At 38.4% G+C, this 18,866-nt stretch overlaps 1 protein-coding gene across 1 annotated transcript in view; it reads right to left on the reverse strand.

Annotated features, from left to right (window-relative positions):
- The window catches only part of LOC124170803 (tensin-1-like), a 366,656-nt gene that overhangs the window by 162,866 nt on the left and 184,924 nt on the right, over nucleotides 1-18,866 (reverse strand). The window lies entirely within an intron of this gene.

The following is an 18,866-nucleotide window of genomic DNA, read 5'->3' on the forward strand; positions in this document are numbered from 1 at the left end:
GGAGGCTGTGCGCTAGGCTTAGATTGCTTGAACAATTGAGAATGGATATCTTTAAGATCGACACGGAGAACATAAAGCCACTGCTAAACATATTATAGCCACTTTATATATCCAGGTCCGATAGAAGCGATAAATTAAGAGAGATGTTTTGCCGAACGGATAGATATGGGAATTAGTTTTTCCCCCGAACCATAAAGGACTTTAATAAATGCTAGTCCCAACTTCGTAGAGCACTTCAATTTTTATGCGTAGACAGCTGGTGTCCTAACACCCCCTGCCACACGCCTTTTAGGCGGCTTGCAGGGTATTATGTAGATGTAAATGAAAATGCCAAAAAAAACCAAGAAGATAACTAGTATTGTCAATTATAGGACTTTATTAGCTACACTTGCAGAGCCTATTTTACCCAGTCCGGGTCACGCTAGCCTACGGCTAAACTATCGCAGGTATTATGGTCCCTTATTGTACGAGGAAAATACGACATCTTAATGTATCTGTTCTGCAGTCTATTTCCCTAGTCTTATCCTTCTGATTGTTTCTACCATAATAATGAGGCTCTATTTAACTATCTTGATCATCAGGCAGAAAGCATCGAAATTACATATATAGAATGTAATTTATCAAAAATAATAAGTAATTTCCAACCTTGTATTTCTCCTCTTTTCGTTTGAATACGCTTTGATATAAAATTTATTTGCTCATATGGAAAGAAACCACTAAGATTTCGATTAAAAAAAATTAATTTGTAAATTTCCTATCTCATCTTTATCGTCTTTTCTTTTTAAATCCTTCATTTCCTTTTCCAGTTTTGCTCCTTTTGTTTTCATAAACAAATATGTTGCTATGTTTTCTTGTTTGTATCTCCCTTCCAATGATCGCCGCGCCGCCATTGGGTTTTGGTGGCCATTTTCTAATTAATCCCCATTATCAATTTTAAATGAATACGCAGAGAAATAATAGAAAATTTAGTGTTTTCACAATGTTTCCTGAGGTTTCAGAGAATATTAAAGGGGGTCGTCTTAAGACTTTTTGTCGTATATCGTCTAATACATCCCAAATATTTGTATTAGTGAGTGGTCGAGATTGGGCTTTATAATAGCTTGAAATTTCCGCAAAATATTTAATTTAAAATTTTTTCTTCGATCGGTTAGACTTTTCCATTCTATATTCCTAATTAATTCAGTTACGATACTAGGCTTAATGTAGCAATTTTTATAAAAACTTGCTGTCGCCTTTTTAATATTTTTGCATTATATCTACATCCGATACCATTCCTTTTTCAAACGGATCCCATACCCCAGTGGTATACTATTGGGGTGTCACGAAAGAATAACAATTAAGAGAATATATGGTTGGAACGAAATAACTTTACTTTTCTACAAAAAACACACTTTATTGCCGACTAGTTTCGGTACACTGTACCATTTTCAAGACTAGTGATACACAAAAGAGTTTGCCGGGATATATACTCTGTGGTCCGGTAATTGGAGGGGAAGGGGAGGGGGGAGGTAAGTGACGGGAAGGGTGAAGGTGGGAAGGGATAGGGGAAACCAGAGGCAGTTACAGAGAGGAGCGTGGGTTGGCGTCACAGGGATTTTTTGGGGTGTAATAGTGGAATGTCTAGGAGGGGGGAGTGGAAAGGGAAAAGGTAGTCATTAGCAACGGGTTCTTTCCTCTTTACAATTTTTGAAATTTCCAACTGTTCTATGATGTCCAGCTGTGTTCCTTTCTTGACTCGGTGCAGCAATTCTGGGGTAAAATCCGCTTGGTGGCCTTCCTCCCGAAGATGGGTAGCGAATTGGGACATCCCGGTGTTGTTGCAGTAATCGCGCCGGTGTTCCTCTGCTCGTACGGTCAGACTTCTTCCTGTTTGTCCTAAGTATTTGGAGTCACAATCACCACACCTTAATTGGTAGACCCCGCTCTTGAGGGCTGAGTCAATGGGGTCCTTGACTGAAGGTAGCATGCTCTTCAGGTTAGAATTATTGTAAAAGGCCGGTTTTATGTTGATTACTTTGAGTAATTTTTCCAATTTAATAGAAGGTTGGTCTAAATATTTTATGCGTCGCCATGACTGATGATCCGTGGGGGTGGTAGAATAAATACCTCTGAGTAAGAATTTTTTCTTTTTGCTTTCAAACCAATCATTGAACATTTTTTCGGTGTAACCATTGGCTACCGCGATTTTTTTATGGTGGTAATTTCTGAAAGGAGATCTGAGGGCTCTAAAGGGATCGACTAAGCTCTATGCAGCATGCAATGAAAGGCTGACAATTTTTGGGTTATGGCATGCTTGGAAGTTGCGTGGATGACTTGGTCTGTATAAGTTGGCTTTCGGTAAATGGAGATATGCTCGCCGTCTTTAATGGAAATATTTAGATCCAAATAATTTAGAGTGCTGCCCTCTTGTAACTCCATAGTGAACTTGATATTTGAGTTTAAAGCATTGATAAGGTGTAAAAAATTGCTTAGTTGCCTCTTCGTTCCCGTCCATAAACAAAGTATATCATCTACATAGCGGAACCAATAATAAACATTCTTTAGGAGGGGGTGGTCACTATTGAAAAGTTTCCTTTCTAAATTGTTCAAAAATATTTCGGCTAGCAGAGGTGACAATGGGGAGCCCATAGCTAAACCGTCCCTTTGTAGGTAGAAGTTTATGTTACAGGTACGATAGATTAGCATTAGAGGACCTCGTTGCCATAAATGGCTGGTGCAGTACTTGGGAGTTAGAATTAAATCTTGAAAAGTGTATGGTGATGAATTTTTGGGAAAAATATGTATCTTCAAGAAAGAGCTACACCGCTAACGGGATTCCATTATCAAATGTCGAATTCGTTAAATACTTGGGGGTCACCATTACCCGGGATCTTTCGTGGGGTAAACACATACGTGAAGTATGTGGTAAACCTAACAGTAAACTGGGATTTGTAAAAAGAATTTTCGGTAAATGCCCTAAAAAGGTGAAAGAAATATCCTACCTGACTCCAGTGAGGCCTCACTTAAAATATGCTGCTAGCGTATGGAACCCTTTTGAAGTAAGACTAATAGCTGAAGTCAATCGAGGACAGCGCAGGGCGGCCAGATTTGTGGTGAGTTGTTACGACATAAAGTGCAGCGTTTCCAGTATGTTACACGAGTTAGTATTGGAATCTTTACAGGAGCGTAGATCAAATAATAGGCTTAACTTATTTAGTAAATTCGAAGAAGATATTTTCTCAGACGACGTGAATCATATCCTTCGTTTACCATCGTACTATGGTAGAAGTGACCATGAGAAGAAAACAAAAGAAATATACTGCAAAACAGAGAGATTTGAAACGTCATTCTTCCCTCGTACTATTACGGATAGCAACGTTGTCTCAATTTATAGGATTAATGGCGTCACTCGCTAGGATGATTCATTGCATGTTTTTTCCATAGTTCTAACCTTGCATGTATTTGCTCTAGGAATTACAAATCATTTGTAAGTTTTTTTATGAATATGTATGAACATTTTGCTAGTATGCGTAATATTTCCAAGACTGTGCGGTATGCATGTGGCGGTCCTCTTGCATGCTGCATGTTGGTGATTGGTCACCCCTTGCCAAGCACCCTAGAGGTGGCTCGCAGGGTATTATGTAAATCTAGATGTACAAGCGAGTAATGCGTCGCCATAAAAGACCAGACGAGCGTGAAGTACAATTCCCATTAGCAGGACAGTTAAGCACTATAAGTGTCCCCGATAAGCACTCGAGTAGGGATCAGGCAACCTCTGAAATTTATCTATCATCGCGGGGATTTGATCCCGGGCCTATGGATGTTAAGGCCAACACTGTAGCCACCACCCCAATCCGATCTCTCTGTTTCATCGCAAGGCTTTCCAAGTCACTTCATGCATTGTTTACTCTTGCTTCATTTTTTCAATTTCCGAGTAAGAGTGAGGAATTTTTTTATAGTTTTTCCTGCCGATGGTTATAATGCTAACCCTTCTCCACAAAACTGACATGATTTTTTAGGAGACAAATTTATAGCCTTGACGAAAGCTATAAATGTGCTGTTGGCCTTTTATGAATTCCAGTATTCCACTAACATATTTATCTGCATCCTTTTCATTTCCTCCTGTTTTTCCGGCAACTTCAACGATGTGGGGACTCATAAACCATTAACCCATTAGTGCCCGTCGGCAACTTTAGTTGCCATGCTACATTTTGTCTCATACAACGTTTCTTAAGTAGTCAATTCATATGATTCTTCGTGTGTGCTTTTACTAGACCTTACATTGTTGGCCAGCGCTGCTCGTTCCTCGTCAGTTCGATTGTGTTTCGCGTACTGGTCGGATTACTGCAGCTCCTCCAGGTGTTCAGCCGACGACTGGTGACTATCTTCTTTATCATGTTAGCTGAGGACCTTTTCCGTATTATATTCACTAATATTTATTTTTCAACTTATAGTGAAAGCTTTAATGAATTACTATCCAAATTATTACGTAGAAATATGGTTTTGTTTTTTTTTCTATGCCAATGTAAAAAGTGATGGCAACTTAAGTTGCCGACGGGCACTAGCGTAGTCAAAAATTGCAAATATTCGTATTTTTTTGATTTAATTCAGTTTCAAAGTAGTATAAGTACTTAAACAGTAGCTATTAAAACTTTATTGAGTACTTTTGAACTTTTCATGCATTATTCGGTGTTTTGTTCTTCTAATCTTCCTAAAATATCGATATATTTTTGATTAAATAGCAGGTTGCCCATTTTTTTGGCATTGGGAAAAAGCACTATTATTTGCAAATTCTATCGAAATAAGGTCGGTTTCATTTGCTATGTTACACACCATTGTTTATTAATTCGCTTTTAGGGCCCATAGGAATTGTATTAAACGAGGCTTGCGCCTGAATGAAATTCTAGATGCCCTATTGGAGGACGATGTTTCCCCGGAAAGCATTGCCATTTGCCCTCCCGTTGAAGAGAAGGGAATGATAATCGATCAGGATTCCGATCTTTCTGACGAGGAGGTGGAAGGAGACTTCAGCCATCTTCCGGCTCGTATTCTGCAGTCAGAGGTTCATGCTGACTTCTCCGAGGAGGCTGAGGAGAGATTGGTCCAGAATGGACGGGGTAATTTCAGTGAAATGTGTGAAACCTCGGTAACGCTAACCGTGAAGAAGCCCAAGAAGCGAAAGCGTTGTTACCCCGTGCGATGTTGGGAGGAAAACTGTCAGGACTTTGCTTCCAAAATTGAAAATGTATCGCCAAAATATCTCCCCAATGCGGAAGACCATTTGCGCGAAACTGTGAACTCCCCATTTGATGCCTTCAAAGCAATTTTTTCGGAATGTTTAGTGAATCGTATAGTCATAGAAAGCAACCGGTATGCCGCCCAACATCTTGTTCATGGTTTAGAGGCAACAAGTGACGAAATACATTCATTAATAGGGGTAATGCTTTTGTCAGGATACCACCGCCTCTCTCAAAAGAGAATGTATTGGAAGGTGGACCCGGATTGCCACGTGAAAATAGTTGCGGATGCAATAAGGCGAAACAAGTTTGAAAATTTACTTCGCTACCTTCACCTGGCAGATAATGATGCTAACAATGGGAGTGACCGAATGTACAAGGTACGTCCTTTGTTTGATTTCCTCAACCAGGCATTCAAACAAATAGAACCGGGGAACAGTTTGAGCATCGATGAGAGCATGATTCTCAATTACGGCCGGCATGGGAGCAAACAGTTTATTAGAGGAAAACCCATTCGCTTTGGATTCAAGCTGTGGGTTGCTGCTGATCCAACAGGCTACATACATCATGCTGAGCCTTACTGCGGTTCATCCACTCGTCTTCCTGACACTGGGTTGGGCCAAGGGGGGGGGACGTTGTGTTAGGTTTAGCAGAGGATTTCGACAACCTATTTACGTCAGTTGAACTTTTAACTGAGTTGACCAAAAAGAGATTGGGAGGAACAGGGACATTGCGAGAAAACAGAGTCGGATCAAATATGAAGCTACCTGACAAGAGGGCTTGGAAAAAGACGAACAGGGGTTCTACCGGTTTTTCCGCTTCTTCTTATCTAATTGCGGTACGGTGGAATGATAACGCCGTTGTCACCGTTCTCTCAAATTGTGAACCCATGGAGCCTATGAAAAAATCAACTCGGTATTCCAGGGCAGAAAAAAAGATCCAGTTTGTTGATGTTCCAGGTACAATCGCTAGGTACAATGCAAATATGGGCGGGGTGGATATTTGCGACCAATTTGTTGCAACCTATCGCACAGCAATTAGGACAAAGAAATGGTGGTGGCCATTCTTTGCCTGGGCGGTAGACATTTCAGTGGTCCAAGGATGGCTTCTTTATAGAAGATTATTTGGTAATGAAATGCCCCAACTTGAATTCAGGCGCCAGTGTGCAATTTTTCTCCTTAAATCTTTTGCTGTTGCCCCGTTGTCACCAGGAGTGCGGTCACCATTTTCGTCTTCTCCGAGAAATAATTTTCGCCGAGATCACAAAGATCACATAATTGGGAGGGGGAATTCAAAGTATCGGCGATGTCGTGTTTGTAAAAAAAGAACACAGCATCTTTGCACAAAATGTGATGCACCACTGCATGCTAACAAATGTTTCGGAGATTTTCATTCGTAGTGTGTAAAATGTGTTTCTTTAATTTCCTATTGTTCCTTTGGGCGCATTGTTGTGAAAGAAATGAGAGTAATACATTTTGTTCAAATTTTCAATATATTCATTCTATAATCTATTGCACAAACTACATCTTAAAATTACTGTGCTTCATTTTTTTTCTGAAAATGTATATGATCTTGAGTTTTTTCTGCCAGTCCGTGTTAATAAGTTTTATTTGTTTGTAAAAATGAAACATATCAAGTGTTGTCATTTTTGTAAATGCGATTTATTTGAAAAATATATGTGCAATATTAACAATTGTTTTAAGCTAATAAAGTTCAAAAGAACATTTTAAAAGTGTCGCGATAGGTTATCGAATTCACAGAAAATCATTACCCATCTTGCCAGAATAACATCCCATTCTTGTGTGAGGAAATGGTAAGAATATTATAAAATAGCAGTGCCCGAATGCAAATATTTCATAATCTCCTCTATTGCATTGCAATAGGAGCACAGCATTTATTTTGAAGAAGTTAACCTCAAAAAACCACTGGTAAACTGAAAAATAGCGAAGATGGAATGAAGTTTGCATATTTTGACTATGCTAGTGCCCGTCGGCAACTAAAGTTGCCACTTCAGAAAACAATGAAAAAATTATTATTGAGTGCTGAATTTAATATATGTTGTTTCAAAAACTCCTAAGACCATTTTTTGAAGATATTGTTCAAATATAACAACTAGGGAATTATGGGCACTAATGGGTTAACTTCCTTATTTTTTCCACAAAATACACCATTAAAATCCACTTAACAATGGAAAAATATCTGTCGAAATCAATTTGTCGAGCAATCAATTTTTAATAAAAATCAAAAGAACGATTATTCAAGAAAAATCGAAATTTCAATCAAAAGATCGATTACTAGAAAACAATTACAATTATCTTTTTGACAAAACAGTTTTCACAGAAATATTTTTATTATTTATTAGGAAAAGAACTCAAATTACATATTTGAGTGGTAGAAAAATCTTAGAATTCACGTTTGTAGTAAACATTTTCAAATTCAAACTCATTACAATTTTAAGATCACGGCTTGAAGAAATTCGGATTCTCAAAATGTTTTAAGGAGGATCACCTGATGGAAATGCTTCCTTGAGGATCGAAGGCGTGGTTTCCAATTTTACTGGCCGTAGAGATATGTCTTTCACAAGGGACGGATGGTATTGCCATAGGCCAGTAGAGACCATTTATTTATTTATTTATTTATATCACACAAAAACAGCACTAATGCCTTACATTGCGTTTGTAAAATAAAAAAACTATGTCAATATAATTAATGAACATCTATAATGATAATATCATAAATAAGAACCATTTTCAACAAATACAATACATACAAAAGGTCGGTGTCAAAAAGATAGTCTTTTCAATTGGTATTTAAAATTGGTGCGGGAGGCAATGATGTCAAGAGAAGAAGCAGTATTGGAGATTGAATTGAAAATAGAAGGTAGGTGGTAAAAGAGGGATCTATGAGATATTGTCAGACGTAAATTGCGCTGGTGTAGAGCTTCAGTATTGCGGGTTTTGCGAGCTGGAATGCGTAGTGAAAAAATGTTAGGACATCACTGGATCTGAAGGACTCATTCATGATGGGGTGAATAAATTTGATGTCAGATGTCAAACGGCGGTGGTTGGGGTGTAATAATCCTAGTGAATGAAGTATTTCGGCACGTGATGAGAATCTGAGGTGAGGTATGCGATGTCGAACTATTGCTAAGAAGAAATTGCCATGCTGAGATCAAATGAGATGGCCAAGATCGAAATTGAAAAATAAAGTTCGAATCGAGAATCGAAGGTCATGACTCGATCTCGATTCTTTCAATTTTTTACTACTTACTAAAAATCGATTTTCGATCTTAATCGAAGTAAATTTTGCCATCACTAGACGGCTGATGGCCATAATGCTAAACATTTTCCTTAAAACTGACGTGCGATTTTTTAGAAGACTAATGTATAGCCTTGATGAATGCTAGAGGTTTGAGGTTGGCCTTTTAGGAATTTTAGTATTCCACTGACAGATTTTCTACGGAAGTGAGGCATGGACAATGACAAATGCGGAGAAATCTGGGATAGAGTCCTAAATGTCGTGCAACAGACGAACCTAAATTGAATCGACCGAGTTAGTAATAAGGAAGTCCTAAGAAGAGTACTAGAGAAGAGAAGCTTCATGAAAACCTTCATAAGAAGACGGAACAACCTGATAGGCCACATCTTGAGATATGATGGACTGAAGAAGACAATCGTCTACGGACAAGTAGATGAAAAGAATGGAAATGGATGATCTCGAGCAAAATGTATGGAACCAGTAAAGAAGGTTGTGAAAGAGAAGAAATATGTAGATGTGAAAAGATAAGCTGATAGGAGAATTGTGGGGAGATCTACGTCAAACCAATCTTATGATTGGTTGACCAGTGATGATGAGATTTATCGACATCATTTTCGTCTTCTCCTTTTTTTTCGATGGCTTCAACGTAATGGGGTACATATTCACTAATTCCTACTTTATTTTTTCGTCATTTTTTCTTAAATACCACTAAAACCTACTGTTTTCTGGGACCCGTTCACTCATTGCCATTCTTTCCGTCATGCAGTCCACCAAAACAGCCCAATCCCCTCGCATCATTGGGAAGAGAATTCAATTTCAGCCTCATCGTTTTCGCCAAAGAGTCTCACAGAGTCTCTCGTCCTTGGAACCTTTCTCTCGTTGCGATGTCTTCACCTGTGTCCAAGAATTTCGCCTCGCCAGCAAAACGCTCACGGATTACATCATGCCTTCTCTTCAACGGGCGCAACCCGTCTGGGAACATTTGCGCGTACCGTGAGAACTGCTATCTTCTCATCCCCTTCAGATCCACGTTAATCCATCTGGATAGGCCAAGATTTATGTAGAGTTTAAGCCGCAAAGTGAATGCAAGTAGAATTCCTCGCGGAAAGTTTAACCCGAGGGGACTACATAGTGGGTGCCGCAGTCTGTCTAGTAGTAGCTTAATTTATGTTGCAATTCCGATCGCGTTATTTTTTCGATTTTAAAAGAGCAGCGCAGAACGATCCCTCCACGAATACAATGGCGCAGCGAGGGGGAGGGTTTTGGGGGATATACCCCCGCCCCCCAGGGCTCAGGAATTTTTTTAGAAGCTTAACCCATTTTACTTAGTTTCATTAATATTACTTATAGATTAAATCAAATTAAAATGAAGAACTTTGTGCTTTCACATTAATATTTATTCACGACCATGGTTTCAACGTTAGACTTCATCATCAGGTAAACTCTAAAGAGGTCCATCACATGCTTTTATACCAGGCTAGGAGGGGTAGGGAGCAATTGGATTGGATCAAAAGGGAGTTACACGAGTGGTATATGAAAAGAGACGACATTTCCCATTACCTTTTTCTTCTATACGTGGAGCTCACTCGCATGCTTCACTGGATTGAGTGGTTGATTTTAGATGACTCAGTTCGCCAAAAAAGTAGTGAAATTACCTTGGAAACGAGAGCCACCATTCTTCGCAAGTTGGAGGCCCTTAAGACGAAGCAGACATCTAGTTCGAAACGAAACGTCGCGGATCAACCAGTGGTGGACGCCCATTCCTTCGGACCAAGAGTCGTAAATCTGTCTGAACACTCTTTTAAGCCAAATGAAGTGACCTTATTAGAAAAGGGCTTGAAACCTCAAACAAACAAAGGGCCTCAAACAATCAATCACTTATAGAATTTTGTAAGGATTTATAAAATATTCCTCAGAAAGTAGTAAAACTCACTATTTATCCTAATTTTTCTCTGGGAGGGCCCCCGCACCTCCCAATTACCCTGGCGTTTATGCCATACCCCCAGACACCGACATATTGGCTGCGCCTAAATCTCCTTCTAGCCTTAATTCATAGCTGCACCTCTGCATGAATATGTATAAAGGCCGTTTTACACGGGGAACGTACTTGCACAATCTGACGTGTGTACGAAGGCGCAGTCAAAATTCGTCCTGTAAAGCGGTGAATTGCTGGAACACATGCGAGAATGCGTGCACGTGAGAAGGCAAAATAGCCCCTGTTCTAATTTCGTTCATGCATTCGCGCAATTCCACACCATTTTAGAAATGAATGCTGTTATAACCTGCGCAATTTTGTGCCCCGTGTAAAACGGCCTTAATACTGGATAGACTTCTCTCACCAATTGGTGCTTCGAAGCAAACTGCACGACTTCTCAATTTTCACCGGTAGCGATAGTAGCGCTGCCACTCATAAAAACACAGAACCTAGCTAAATAATATTCATCATTATTTCATTTTAAGTTTTCTACCTTCTAAGGTAGGTTTCCATGGAGTTCTTAAGAAGCATTCTAGCAGATTCCCCTTCTTTCATGTACTTCACTGTTCAATTCACAACAAGATCTACTCCCTTTCATTCTATCTAAATAAACCTATTCTCTTTCTTAATCTCCCTCGTTTACCTAACATTCTACCCGCTAACACTATTTTCGACATCCCTTCCGCGCTAAGTACCCCCTCCATCCGCACTAGACCGGCCCTTATTTTTCAGAATTAAGAAAAGTCAAGTTTTCATAGTCTCAAAATGATCCAAATGAGGTTATAATATATATACGCGTTTAAATTTGGCTCTGAAATTGACGGGAACCCGAGCCCTAAGGGCACTAAGTTCTGAGGACCCTCACTAGAGTTTTTGGAGCAGAAAAATGACTATTTATATGTTAAACCAAGTAAAAATCCTTTAGGGCCGAATTGATGTTTAATTTGACCAATCTCTAAGCATTTACGAGATATTGTCCGTCGTAATGCGATCCACCCTCCAGGGTTCTACTCCCTACCACTGCGCCGCCAAAATTTCGACGAAAAACAGGGTCCGCCATTTTGTATCGTATCGGCAACAAATAACACAACTGAGTCGTGAAAGTTGCCAAGAGTTAGCAAGAATAACCCGTAAAATAATATTGTAAATTTTTGTTTCTATTGAATTACTATAGAAGGTGTGGCAATAGTTTTAAAGAGCTGAATTTCGAAAGAATATGTTTAAAAATTTACCTATGAAAAACGGTTTGCGTCAAAAAATGTTCTAATGTATTGACGACAACTGTGCAAAGTTTCAATTTTCGCACTCAAAAAAATCGTTTTTGAGGTTTGTTCCAGTTTTTTTCGATTTCAGCGCACTGTGCGCCGCTGAGGTACGGCCCGCACCACTTGCTAGAGACTTCCTCACCACCCCTTCCCCGCATTTGGCAAGGTCTTTGCTCCTGGCGGCAAGATTTACATTGGCGTGGTACAGACACGAACAGGTTGCTCCTCCTGTGTCATGATTAATGTACTTAAGTATACAACGTCACTTTTAACCCTTCAACGCCATCCTACGCGTCCTATTTAAAATTTCAAATATGTTTGATGAGAGAGTTACATTGAGTGTAAGAAGAACATTTTAGATATCGAAACGAAGAACGTGGTGCGCAGGAAATATATTCGCTTTCGCTAACAGACAAGGATTACATCTACCGACCTGCAAGTATTAGTTTTTTAATTAGATTTATCTCGCCACATTTGTTTAATAATAAATGATATATTTTATATTGTAATATTACTTAAGACTTTTTAGTTTTTTTTTAGAATGGGAAAACGGCTCCTCAACAGCCTCGGTCAGGGACCCCTCGCTCACTGTGACAACTGGCCTTCGGAGGGCGTTGGCAGACTTGATTACACCTCTAACGATTGCAGCGCCTCCATTGGATTTCGGTGGCCACTTTTGAAACTTATGTCCATATTTAATTTTTATTTCTGAATATTACTCGAGATATGGTGCCAATCTAGGGGAAAATGCAAGAAAATTACATTGTCATCAGGGGTAGATTTAGGTGGGGTCACTTTGGTCTTATAAAATTTTTAATTGTCATTATTTTAATCGTATTTGTATCCTGGTAAAGGAGTAAAGAAATTATGTACGCAAATGCATGGCTGTAAGTCCCAAATGTGAGAGAAGCTTGAGATTTACAGGGTGAGCAGAAAGTGTTACCCTGATTATAAAAAAACATTATTCTTCAAGACTTTTTTCTGGGCCTATATCAAGGACAGAGGCTTCACCACACCAGTTGCTGACTTCGACGAACTGAAGGCTTTGATAGATAAAACCTGCTGTGGATACTGCTACATAACACATGTTTCAAAACACCTGGCGGAAACTGGAATACTGCTTCGAAATTCTTCAAGCTACCAAGAGGGCACAAGTTGAAGTTTACAAAGGTGAATGATCTTAAAAAAAAACTAGTAACCCTGAACTATGTAACCGCATCAAATTGAAATTATTATGTCATTCGGCTATTCTGTATTAAATTTTCATTATCAGGGCAAGACTCTACACCCACGCTGTATTTATCGTTGAGCCTTTAAAAAACTATATATGGGACAATGCCCCTCTCTCCCGCGTGGTATTCCATATTTCACGGACCCAGGTCATGACCAACTACCAAATATGATATTGAATCCACCTATGATTGTCATCCACTACTGATCTCCCCTGAAATTTTCGGCGCTCTCGCTAATCAAGAAGTAAAGTAAAACGAATATATCGTATTGCCCACAGTTGCTTTCAACAAAACTAGAGTTAGTTTCTATTAGTACCTGAGGATGATTGTATAACAATAGAAACGCGTGTGGTACACTGTCAATAAATTGTGGGCAGCACGATATCTTCGTTTCACTTCAGTTATGTTGTTCCACGACATCTCTCCTAAGAAAGTTGACTTTAATCAGGATGTGGTCGACATTTGAATTTCAGGAGTCTGCCCGGAAGAAAAAACACACAAACAAACAAGAAAGCGAGTATAATAAAATGTGGCAAAAAATCGGCAATTAAAACGAATTCCGGAGAAAATTATAGAACAGGGAAAATAAACGTCTGATTCGCTTACTCAACGAATGATCAGCTATATAATATTATAGTATATTCATTACTTTCAACAAAACAATAAAGAATACTGGCATTAATTCAATAGGAGATTAGGAAAGCTGGGTTGCCTCAAAGGAGAACTTGCGCTGAAGAAACCTTCATAATTGTATAGTAATCGCTAACTTTTATATTTTTAATACATAACACAGGCCAACAAAAAAACTTTTTTTTTGGTGCCGGGAGTTTTTGAGCTGATATTAACAATATCAGCGGTGCTGAATCCAAATATGATATCCGTTTTTATGTAACAGCTCTACTTTTTTAGATACGGCGCATTTTATGATTATATTCTTTCAAATTTTTGATATATTTCAGAAAATGTTTTTCAAATTTTAATCAATCTATAAATTAACAAATTCATAATCACTCTGCAGTATTTACTTTGAAAATCACCTTTATACCTTTGAGAAAGGGGTTGGGGAGGATTTGGCGTTTTTGAAGGGGGAGACAGGCGTACAGAGCGGAGGCAGTGGGACCAACTAAGGGATGTGGGAAACCCACGGTGGAAAAGGACCCTAGTCATAACTGTAGAATAACGACACGTGGGAAGAATCACAGATAAGTGGAGAAGGGTAAAAAAGGGGAGATAGGGTAAAAAGAGAGCGTGTCTTTGAAAATGGAGAAGCGGGAGTAAGTAAGCAGTAAGGGGATTTCCGAAAACAAATGGTCAAATTCTCAAAGTTTTTGTAAAGCAGCCTCTAAAAATGAGCTCAATCCGAAGAAGCTGTGTAAATCATTGTGATGTGTTTTGTTACATTTGTGGGGAATATACTTTAAAAGAAAATAGGAAAAACATTACAGACTTTGTGAAACGTGCATACCTAGGATATTTTGGTGTTCAGCTTGGTGACCAAGGTAAAAAGTAGGCACCGCATGTTGTGTGTAAAACATGTACAGAACATCAGCGGTATTGAACTACAGGAAAAAGGAAAAGTTTAAAGTTTGGTGAGACAATGGTTTGGAGAGAACCTACAAACCATATTGACGACTGTTATTTTTGCATGGTAAATGTTTCGGGAATTAATCGAAACAATCGCCACAAATGGATATATACAGATTTGCCTTCAGCGAGACACCCGGTACCCCATTCAGAAGAAATCCCGATCCTAATATTTCAGACATTACGAGATGTATGTGAGGATAAATATGAGCCATGTGAACACATTCTATTGACGATAGTGACAGTGACTACGAGGCAGTATCAACAAATCCTCAACTATTTAATCAAGATGAACTAAGCGACCTTGTTAGAGAATTGAACTTACCGAAGGAAGCATCTGAACTACTAGCTTCAAGGATGCATGAAAAGAATTTAATGGAACAAGGTACAAAAATTAATTTCTATCCCACAGTTGAAAAGGATCTGTTAAGTACCCCTCTTTACTCCAGAAGACAATCTTACATTTTGTTTAGACGTTAGAGGTCTTCTGAAAAGAATGGGACTACCGCATTATGAAGCTAGTGATTGGCGTTTGTTCATTGATAGCTCCAAGCGTAGTTTAAAATGTGTTCTTCACAATGTTAACAAGTTTGGCTCAATACCAATCGCTCATTCAACTGAAATGAAAGAAGAATATGATACAATAGTATTGGCCTTACAGAAGATAAAATACTAGGGACATCGCTAGGTGATTTTTGTAGATTTAAAATTGGTGAACTTTCTTCTTGGGCAGCAATTTAGCAACACAAAATATCCTTATTTCTGGTGCCTCTGTGCTAGCAGGGACAGACAAACCACTGGATTAAGAAGGAGTGGTCTAAGAGAGAAAACTTAATTATTGGGTAAAAACATTATTGCTGAGTCTTTGGTGAACGGGAGAAAATCACCTTACCGCCCCTTCATGTTAAACTAGGCTTAACGAAGCAATTTGTAAAGGTTCTTGACAGGAATGGACCATGCTTCGGCTACATAAGAATAAAAATGCCGCAGATAAGTATAGAAAAACTTAAAGCTGGTACTTTCGATGGGCCACAAATCAGACAACTTACAAAGGATCCTGCTTTTGTCAAGCCATTGAATGAGATTGAAAAAAACAGTTGGCTTTCATTTGTTTAGGTAATAAATTTTTTTCTGGGAAATCGCAAGCGAGATAAATTATATTGAGCTGGTAAACAATATGCTCACTAACTTTAAACCACTTGGATGTAATATTAGCATAAAAGTTCACTATACAGAGTCACTTAGACTGTTTTCCTGAAAATTTAGGCGACACAAGTGAAAAACAAGGCGAATGATTTCACCAGGAAATCAAAACAATGTAGAATCGCTACCAAGGAAGATGGGATAAACATATGGTGGCAGATTACTGCTAGTGCTTAAAACGAGACTGTTTTAACAAAGTGCACGCAAGAAAATCGCGCAAAAGGAGCTTCCGTAGTCTTGAGTGACGTTTTTACGTCTTTTTTTTCTTTAAATTGTTTTATTTCAGTAAAAAATGTTACTATTTGTATTCAATTGTGTTGTAAAACTATTGTAATTGTAGGTGATTTAGCATTCCTATAAATAAATCAAGTCTTTATATTTTATGGGTTTTATGATTTATGTAATATCATCATATTGAACATTTTTTTTTGTAAGTAACAACATATCTGTATCGTGAAAACTAGAGCTGATAGGAAAAAACTAATATCATATTTGGATTCAGCACCCCAAGTATACTTGGAATCAGCTTTAAAACCTCCGGCACCAAAACCACTGTTGACCTGTGTAATTGATAGTAGATAGTAAAGGTTTTTTTACAAGAGTAATAATGAACAATAAATGCACCTGTATCATTATTAATATGAGTATAACTGTAAAAAAACGAGTAAATATTTTTGCGATGAGAAAAAACGTGATCTGACGACATCAAATGAATCTTAAAATGTTGTTATTATCCAGTATCCATCACTTAGCCAAATTTAGAAAGTGTTTACAATCTTTTACATTCGCTATTTTCTCAGGCAACAAAATATAATCCTTTGGTAAAATGTATACAAATGATCGTTCGAAAGTTGGCTTAATAATTAATATTTAAATTTGGCTTATTTAATGGGACGTTTCCAAAATGCATTCTCGCGGCAAAAACCCGAAGTGAATACGTTCAAACAACAACATGTCCGTAAGTGTGATGAGATTAATACGGAACACTGAAAGAAACACAAAATGGTCAGTAAACCGCAAATGGCCACGGTAATAATTACATTCCGAATATTGCCAACTTTAAGCCCATTGCCTACCGAAAAAAGGTCAATTTACATTAATATCTTTTTCCTGGCATAACGAGATTTTCAGTAATTATTTCAATATAGCACTCCTGCCATCAGCAAGAATGAAATTTAGAGAGAGTGGTAACGTGAAAATAAATGTGCTTGCTATTTCAATTACCTTACACGACTTGCTGCTAAATAAACATCAACGCTTTGTAATCATTATGATGCCGAAATTTAACGAAGTTAAGACGGTTACATTTGAATGTTTGAAGCCCTAACCTCTCGGGGTAAAAGTTCGGGATAAAATATCGTCATCTTTCAAATCCATGAATAAGTCGATTACGGATAGAAATATAAAGAGCTGTAGTTATTTGTTCGAGGCCGTATGTACAAGGTCATTGCAGTAATATTCGCCGACTTGTTTTCCATTGTAAATTTTCCATTGTAACTGTCTCAATACAGGATTTCATACTGAACTGAATTGACCATTTGATGAGAGGGGATCGGGTTGGTGTGGTGGCTAGAGTGATGACTTCCCACCTGGCGGGCATGGGTTCAAATCCCGGCAGTGGCAGTGAATTTTCAGAGACTGCCCGATCCGTGCTCGATTACTATGTGGAGGAAATTTCAAGCGCAGTACTCCGTCCGTCGGGTGGGACGTTAAGCCGTGGTCCCCTTGGCGCCTTTCGTTGAGAGCAGGCTAACACCGACGCCGGGTTTCTCTCCACCCTTCCTTCCATACTCTTCCCTCATGGCGCAAATGACCTCAGCTGTCGGTCGCCTCCCCAAAATACCATACCCTACCATTTGATGAGTACAACAATAAAGTTCAGGTTTCGTCTGATTGGCTAATTATCTTTTGAAATATTTTCTGTACTTTCTTTAGTTTTATTCATGATATTGATCACAGGTGCCCAGGCATTACTTAGATGAAAGCCAGCATCACGATTTAAAAGTTTTGGATCAAGGCGGATATCGATCTATGGCTTCCTTGATTATGCGGCCCATTGTTTTCCGAAACGTCGCCTAATGTAACTTCAATAACCTGGTGCAGAGCCCAAGAAGAATACCTAAACATTTTTGTGCAGTCTTATTCACAAGCCTAGACGACGAAAACAATAATAGACTACAAGTGAATATGAATTCAGCTGTAAGATTTATTGACGACCGAAAAAAATGGAACCATATCAGTAACTCTTACAACCGCCTTAACTGGCTTAAGAATAAAGAGCGTCGCGTAACCCTAGCCTTCAGTGCCTTAACGACCGGTTACCCGCCATACCTGTACGAGAAATTCGTAAGAAAATCTTAAGTACATAATATACCTACCCGAAATCATACCATTGACCTCCATATCCCAAAACATCTCACGCCTCATATGAACAAATCGTTCATAGCAACCGCCTCACGAATATGGAACTCTCTCCCAGCCCAAATAAGAGGCATTGCGAGCATCAATAAATTTAAACATAGCACATATGGGTTTCTGAGAAATGCCTCCTTTAGCTCAAGTTGAATTTATTTTGTTTATATTCATGTTTAGCCTAATTATTACTCTTATTGTTACTTTTATTGATACACATGTGAATAAACGGTTAACTAAGTTTAGAATTGTGCTTTATCACAGTGTTATCCTAATGTTTTGGTTTCTTTAAAAAATTGTTTGTTTGACACTATTGTAACATCGAATTATCAGAATCACCTAAGGTTCTTGTTATTAGTATGTTATACCTAAGTGCGATTATTTATTTTATTTTTTCTTTTGTTGAAAATATTGTTTTGCAGAATTTTTTTCATGCTCTTGGTGACCTGCACTGGTTGCATTTGTGTGTGATTCAATTTATTAACTCTTTTCTTCTATTTATGTACCAATGCTGAAAATGTAGAGAGCTATACATTAATTTTCTCATGGGACTCAGTTCCCACGAAAATAAACGAAATTATTATTATTATTACTACTACTACTACTGTTCACCAGGAAATATTAAAATCATTTATGAATGGAAGTACTTCAACGAGACTAAGATCCAAGGCGTAGAGAGCTGGAAGTACCTCTGGTAAAGGCATTGACGGGGGCCTCTTTG

The sequence above is a fragment of the Ischnura elegans genome, chromosome X, assembly GCF_921293095.1.
Source record: "Ischnura elegans chromosome X, ioIscEleg1.1, whole genome shotgun sequence".
NCBI lineage: Eukaryota > Metazoa > Arthropoda > Insecta > Odonata > Coenagrionidae > Ischnura > Ischnura elegans.